Below are 6,528 nucleotides of genomic sequence, written 5' to 3' on the forward strand. Positions count from 1 at the left end.
CTATGGAGGGAGTTCAGCAAAGGTTTACCAGGCTGATTCCTGGAATGGCAGGTCTGTCATATGAGGAGAGACTAAGTCAGTACAGATTATATTCACTGAAGTTTAGAAGAGTGAGAGGATCTCATAGAAACTTATAAAATTCTAACAGGGTTAGACAGGGTAGATTCAGAATGTTCCCAATGGTGGGGGAGTCCAGAATTAGGGGTCATAGTTTGAGGATAAGGGGTAAACCATTTAGAACTGAGGTGAGGAGAAATTTCTTCACCCAGAGGGTGGTGAATGTGTGGAATTCACTACCACAGAAAGTAGTTGAAGCCAAAGCTGATTTCAAGAAGAAATTAGATACAGTTCTTGGGGCTAAAGAGATTAAGAGATATGGGGGGGTGGTGGGGGGGGGGGTGGAAATCAGGAAATTGAATTCGATGATCAGCCATGATCAAAATGAATTGCGGAGCAGGCTCGAAGGGCTGAATGGCCGAATCCTGCTTCTAGTTTCTATACTAAGCCTGCACTGATCCCACCCAGGCCCTATCCCTATAACCCCATATATTTATCCTACTAATCCCCCTGACAATAAGAGGCAATTGAGCACATCTTTGGACTGTGGGAGGAAATTGGAGTACATGGAAGAAACCCACGCAGACACAGGGAGAATGTACAAACTCCACACAGTCACCGAAGGCCAGAATTGAACACAGGTCCCTGGTGCCCCACTGTGCTGCCCCACATCATATAAAAATCAGGCACCTAGCTACAACTGATGTTTGCTAAAATTGACAAACCTTTGAATCAGCAGAAACATCTTTAATTGGATCAGTCTCTGCAGTACACTCAAGGCTGCTCCGATATTCTCATTAGACTGGCCATCAGAAAACTCCTACTGCTAGCATCTCCTTAATGCAAGAAGATTGGCAAGCTGGTGGACTAATGCAGCTAGCAATATGATGAAAAATTAAAAAAACAGCACCTTGCATTGATATAGCAGCATCAGAGAAAATCTCCCAACTCTGCAGCTATAGAATCAGGAAAAAAAGCCTCGCGTTAATCGCACAGTCACTCCGATTTCTTTGCTTAGTGACATCGGGATGGCAGGAGTTGCCTTGTTCTTTGATACACGTATCAAAAGAATTAGAGGGAAGAGAAATGCAGGGAACAGCACCAATCCTTGTACTCGGCCTCACAAAGGCCTTTGACACAGTCAATCATGAGGGATTATGGAACGTCCCCCTGATTCAGCTGCCCTCAAAGGATTGTCACCACGCTCCCTCCTGTCCACGATGACATGCAAGCTCTGATCCTGACCTGACTGCAGACCCAATACACGTTCAGACTTGGCCGATCTTCCCTGCTGTAATGCTCAATCTCACCCTCAGCAAGCTTCCCGCTAGAATGGAGCTAAACTACAGGACAAACGGGAATCTGTTCAACCTCTTCCGCCTGCAGGCCAGATCCAAGGCCGCCCCATCCTCTGTCATTGAAGTACAATATGCAGACGGTGCCTGTACCTGCGCACACTCGGAGGCTGAGCCCCCCCAAGCTATCTTGAATATCTTCATCAAGACATACAAGAACATGGTCTTACACTCAACATCTGTAAGACAGAGGTGTTCTAACAACCTGCTCCACCACACAGCACTCCCTCCACCCTCCGGTTATCAAAATCCATAATGAGGCCTTGGATAACATGGACCACTTTCCTTACCAAGAGCCTGTCAACAAGGACAGATATCAAGATTTGACTTTGCCTTCAGTGTGACAGCACAGCCTTTGGTTGCCCCAGGAAGAATCCAAATGCCAGGACCACCGACTCAGCACCAAGCTCATGGTCTACAGAGCAGTGATACCCACCATCCTATACGGCTTAGATACATGGACTATGTACAGCAGGCACCTCAAAACCCAAGAGAAGTACCAACATTACATCTGCAAGATCCTGCAAATCCATTGGTAGGATAGACTCACCAACATCAGTGTTCTCACTCAGGCCAACGTCCCAAGCAAAGCACTGAGCATGGTCAGTCAGCTCCTCTGGGCAGGCCACATCTTTCACACACTTGACATGTGACTTCCAAAATAAGTGGTCGACTCAGAGCTTCGACACAGCAAGTGAGCCCTGTGAATGCAGAGGAAATACAGCAAGGATATCCACAAAGCCTCCTTGATAAAGTGCAACATCCCCACCAGCACCTGGCAATCCCCAGCTCAAGGCTGCCCAAAGCTGAGAAAAAGCACGTGGGAAGGACTGAACACCTCGAGTTGTATCGCCAAGAACAACTTGAGGCCAAGCATTGACAGCAAAAGGAGCACTTGACAACCCAGGCACACCACCCACTCACTCCTCCAACCACCATCTACCACACCTATGAGAGACTGTAGATCGCATATTGGACTCCTCCGTCACCAGGGAACTCAATTTCAGTATGGAAGTCAACCCCAAGGGACTGCCTAAGAAGATGATAGGGAGGCAATGGTATAGTGGTATTGTCAGTGGGCTAGTAATCCAGAAACCCAGGGTTATATTCTGAGAACCCAGGTTCCAATCCAATAATGGCAAATGGTGAAATGAAAATTTTAAAAATCTGGAATCAAAGTCCAATTGATGACCATGAAATCATTGTCATCAGCTCTGATGAAGGGTCATCTCGACTTGTAATGATAGCTCTGTTCTCTCTCCACAGATGCTATCAGACCTGCTGAGATTTTAGAGCATTTTCTGTTTTTATTGTGGATGAAATCATTATCAATAGTCTTAAAAACCTTTCTGCTTCACTAATGTCCTTTAGGGAAGGAAATCTGCCATCCTTACTTGGTCTGACCTACATGTGGCTCCAGATCCAGCAATGTGATTTACTCTTAGATGCTGTCTGAAATGGTCTCACAAACCACTCAAGTTTAAGGACGATAAGAGATGGGCAATAAATGTTGGCCAGCCAGCGAGACCCATATCACATAAATGAAAAAAAAAAGTATGACAAAGGGGCAAGATAGGGGAAGTTGGGTGAGGGAATTTATTTTGTATTCTTTAAACATTCACACTCAAGCAACTGCAAGAGTATTGTTTTCCAGGCTGCAGAGATAGGACTTTGGGTTTTCTGCAATGACGCATGCTTGTTGTAAGACTATTTGATCCAAGATATCAGATGTTGCCTAGATACATTGGAACAAATTTTACCGTCCTGCCCACCACAGGGATTGGAACGGGCGAGGCGGTCCATGGAAAGGTCCGTTGACCTTGGACTGGATTTTCCGGTTTCAGGCCGAGTGAGGCCAGAAAATCCTGCCCAATATTTCTAGTAAAGCATTTCCCCCTCTCCTCCATAAACTTTGCTACTCGCTTAGCTCCAATACAAAATGATGAGACGGAACTCTATGATAGCTATGGAGAATGATAGGTCTGGCCCAAAGTTAAAATTCTAAATTGGAGCAAGGCCAATTTTGATGGCATCAGACAAGAACGTTCAAAAGTTGTTTGGGCGAATTTGTTGGCAGACAAAGGAATGTCTGGTAAGTGGAAGGCTTTCAAAATTGTATTAACCAGGGTTCAGAGTAAGAACATTCCTTTTAGAGTGAAGGACAAGGCTGGTAGAAGTAGGGAATCTTGGATGATTTAGGATATGGAGGCCTTAGTCAAAAAGGAGGCATATGACATGTATAGGTAGTTGGGATCAAATGGATCCCTTGAAGAGTATAGAAGGTGTAGGAATAGAGTTGCGAGAAATCAGGAGGGCAAAAAGGGGACACGAGATTGCCTTGGCAAATAAGGCAAAAAAGAGAATCCAAATAGTTTCTACAAATATATAAAGGGCAAAAAGAGGAAAAGAATAGGACCTCTTAAGAATCAACAAGGTCTTCTAAATGCAGATCCACAAGAGATGGGCGAGATCCTAAATGAACATTTCTCATCAGTACTTACTGTTGAGGAATCTTCCTGTTGAGGAAGGCATGGATGTTAGGGAATTTGGGGAAATAAAGTGATATCCTGAGGAGTACACATATTACAGAGAAGGTGGTGCTGGAAGTCTGAAAGTACATCAAGGGAGATAAATCCCCGGGACCTGATGAAGTGTACCCTAGGACGTTGCAGGAGGCTAGGGAGGAAATTGCGGGTCCCCTAGCAGAGATATTTGAATCATCGAGAGCCACAGGTGAGTTGCCTGAAGATTGGAGCGTGGCAAATGTTGTGCCTTTGTTTAAGGGTTGCAGGGAAAAGCCTGGGAACTACAGGCCGGTGAGCCTAGCACCCGTAGTTGTTAGAAGGTATTCTGAGAGACAGGATCTACAGACATTAAGAGAGGCAAAGACAGATTAGAGACAGTCAGCATGGCTTTGTGAGTGGAAGATCACATCTCAGGAATTTGGTTGAGTTTTTTGAATGGATAACGAAGAAGGTAGATGAGGGCAGTGCAGTTGACATTGTCTACATGGACTTAAGCAAGGCATCGCATGGTAGGTTGTTGAACAAGGTTAAATTTCACGGGATCCAGTGAGGTAGCCAATTAGATACAAAATTGGCTTGATGACAGAGATGGTTGTAGAGGGTTGTTTTTCAAACTGGAGGCCTGTAACCAGCAGTGTGCCTCAGGGATCAGTGCTGGGTCCACTGTCATTTATATTGATGATTTGGATGAGTATTTAGGAGGCACGGTTTGTAAATTTGCAGATAATACCAAGATTGGCGGCATAGTGGATAGTGAAGGTTATCTCAGACTACAAAGGGATATTGATCAATAGGGCCAGTGGGCTGATGAATGGCAGATGAAGGTTAATTTAGATTAATGTGAGGTGATGCATTTTGGTAGATCGAACCAGTGCAGGACTTACTCAGTTAATGATAGGGCATTGGGGAGAGTTATTGAACAAAGAGATCTAGTTGTACAGGTTCATTGTTCCTTGAAAGTGGAGTCACAGGTGGACGGGGTGGTGAAGGTATTTGGCATGTTTGGTTTCATTGGTTAGAACATGGAATACAGGAGTTGGGACATAAAGCCACAATTGGAATACTGTGTACAGTTCTGGTCACTCTATTATAGAAAAGATATTATTAACCTAGAAAGAGTGCAGTAAAGATTCACCAGGATGCTACTGGGACTTGATGGTTTGAGTGATAAGGAGGGGCTGGATAGACTGGGACTTTTTTCCCTGGAGCGTAGTTGAATCAGGAGTGATCTTATCGAAGTCTATAAAATAATGAGGGTCATACATAAGGTCAACATATTTTCCCAACACTGCACGCGAGTCTAAAACTAGAGGGCATAGGTTTAAGGTGAGAGATACAAAAGGGTAGAGAGAGGCAGATTTTTCACACTGGGGGTTGCGACTGTCTGAAACGAGCTGTCAGAGGTAAAGGAAGAGGCAGGTACAATTTTGTCTTTTAAAAAGCATTGAGACAGTTACATGGGTAAGATTGGTATAGAGGGATATGGACCAAACACAGGCAATTGGGACCAGCTTAATGGTTAAAAACTGGGAGGCATGGACAAGTTGGGCCGAAGGACCTGTTTCCATAACTCCATGGATATAAGCACCTAAGTTACCAATATCCAAATTTGAGTTAAATTATGCTCAGGATTCAAAAGTTTTTCCAGAAAGCATGCACAGAAAGGCAGAAGTTACAAAATAGAAACAAGCATTTAGCCCAAGCTCTCCCCATGAGCAGATAGTTCAAAACACACTTAGCATCCCTGTTTGCATATCCTGTCAACCACTTCTTTCATTTTCTTATCCAATCTAATCGCAAATGTTAACAGAGGAAGAAATTTATATTTAACTCAGCGGCCAGGTTTGAGTTGGCTGTCCATTTTAAACCCTATCCAATTTTACTTTCCATTAACCTCAGCAAAGAGTAAAATTAGGTGTGGGTCTATAATAAGCAGGAGATCTAAAACCCATCCAGTGGATTAGGTGAAACCTACATTTTTCCCCCTCAATGAGCAGCTGTAGATCTAATATATTTACATGGAGCCAGGAGTAGAAGTACTCCTCCCAGCTCCAAAGCATTCCAGAGGGCAGATGCCAGTTGTGGTCTGGACATACCCACTTCCTGTGCTTCTCCTTTCCAATATGGGACATACTTGAAGGCTGTTACCAAATATTCATTCATGGAAGATTGACAAACTTGCTCTGGCAACGCAACAGTCAGCTTGCTACAACTATTAAAATAGGGTCCAATGCTCAAATTGTGGGTAGACCTGGGGTAATTGGTGTATTTATAAATTATATTTATAGAAACAATTTATTTTGGGTGGAAAATCTTTGCCATAGATAGCGGAAACTGTATTTATGTTAAAATAGAACCAGCACTTCAAGGGTAAAGGCCATTTTTCTTTTCAACTTTAAATTCATTGTTATGTTTAGGTGAAGCATAAATGGACTTTATTACAGTAAGTTGACAGCACAAAATTTACATTTCATTTAACAAATATGAAAATGAAACCAGGTGAAATAATCTAAATATAAAAATGACTCAAATGCACTTTTCATTTAGAATGTTAAAGTTACTTTGTAAATGAATTGCAGATCATACTAGAA

Source organism: Mustelus asterias, chromosome 10 (genome assembly GCF_964213995.1).
Source record: "Mustelus asterias chromosome 10, sMusAst1.hap1.1, whole genome shotgun sequence".
In the NCBI taxonomy this organism is placed as follows: domain Eukaryota; kingdom Metazoa; phylum Chordata; class Chondrichthyes; order Carcharhiniformes; family Triakidae; genus Mustelus; species Mustelus asterias.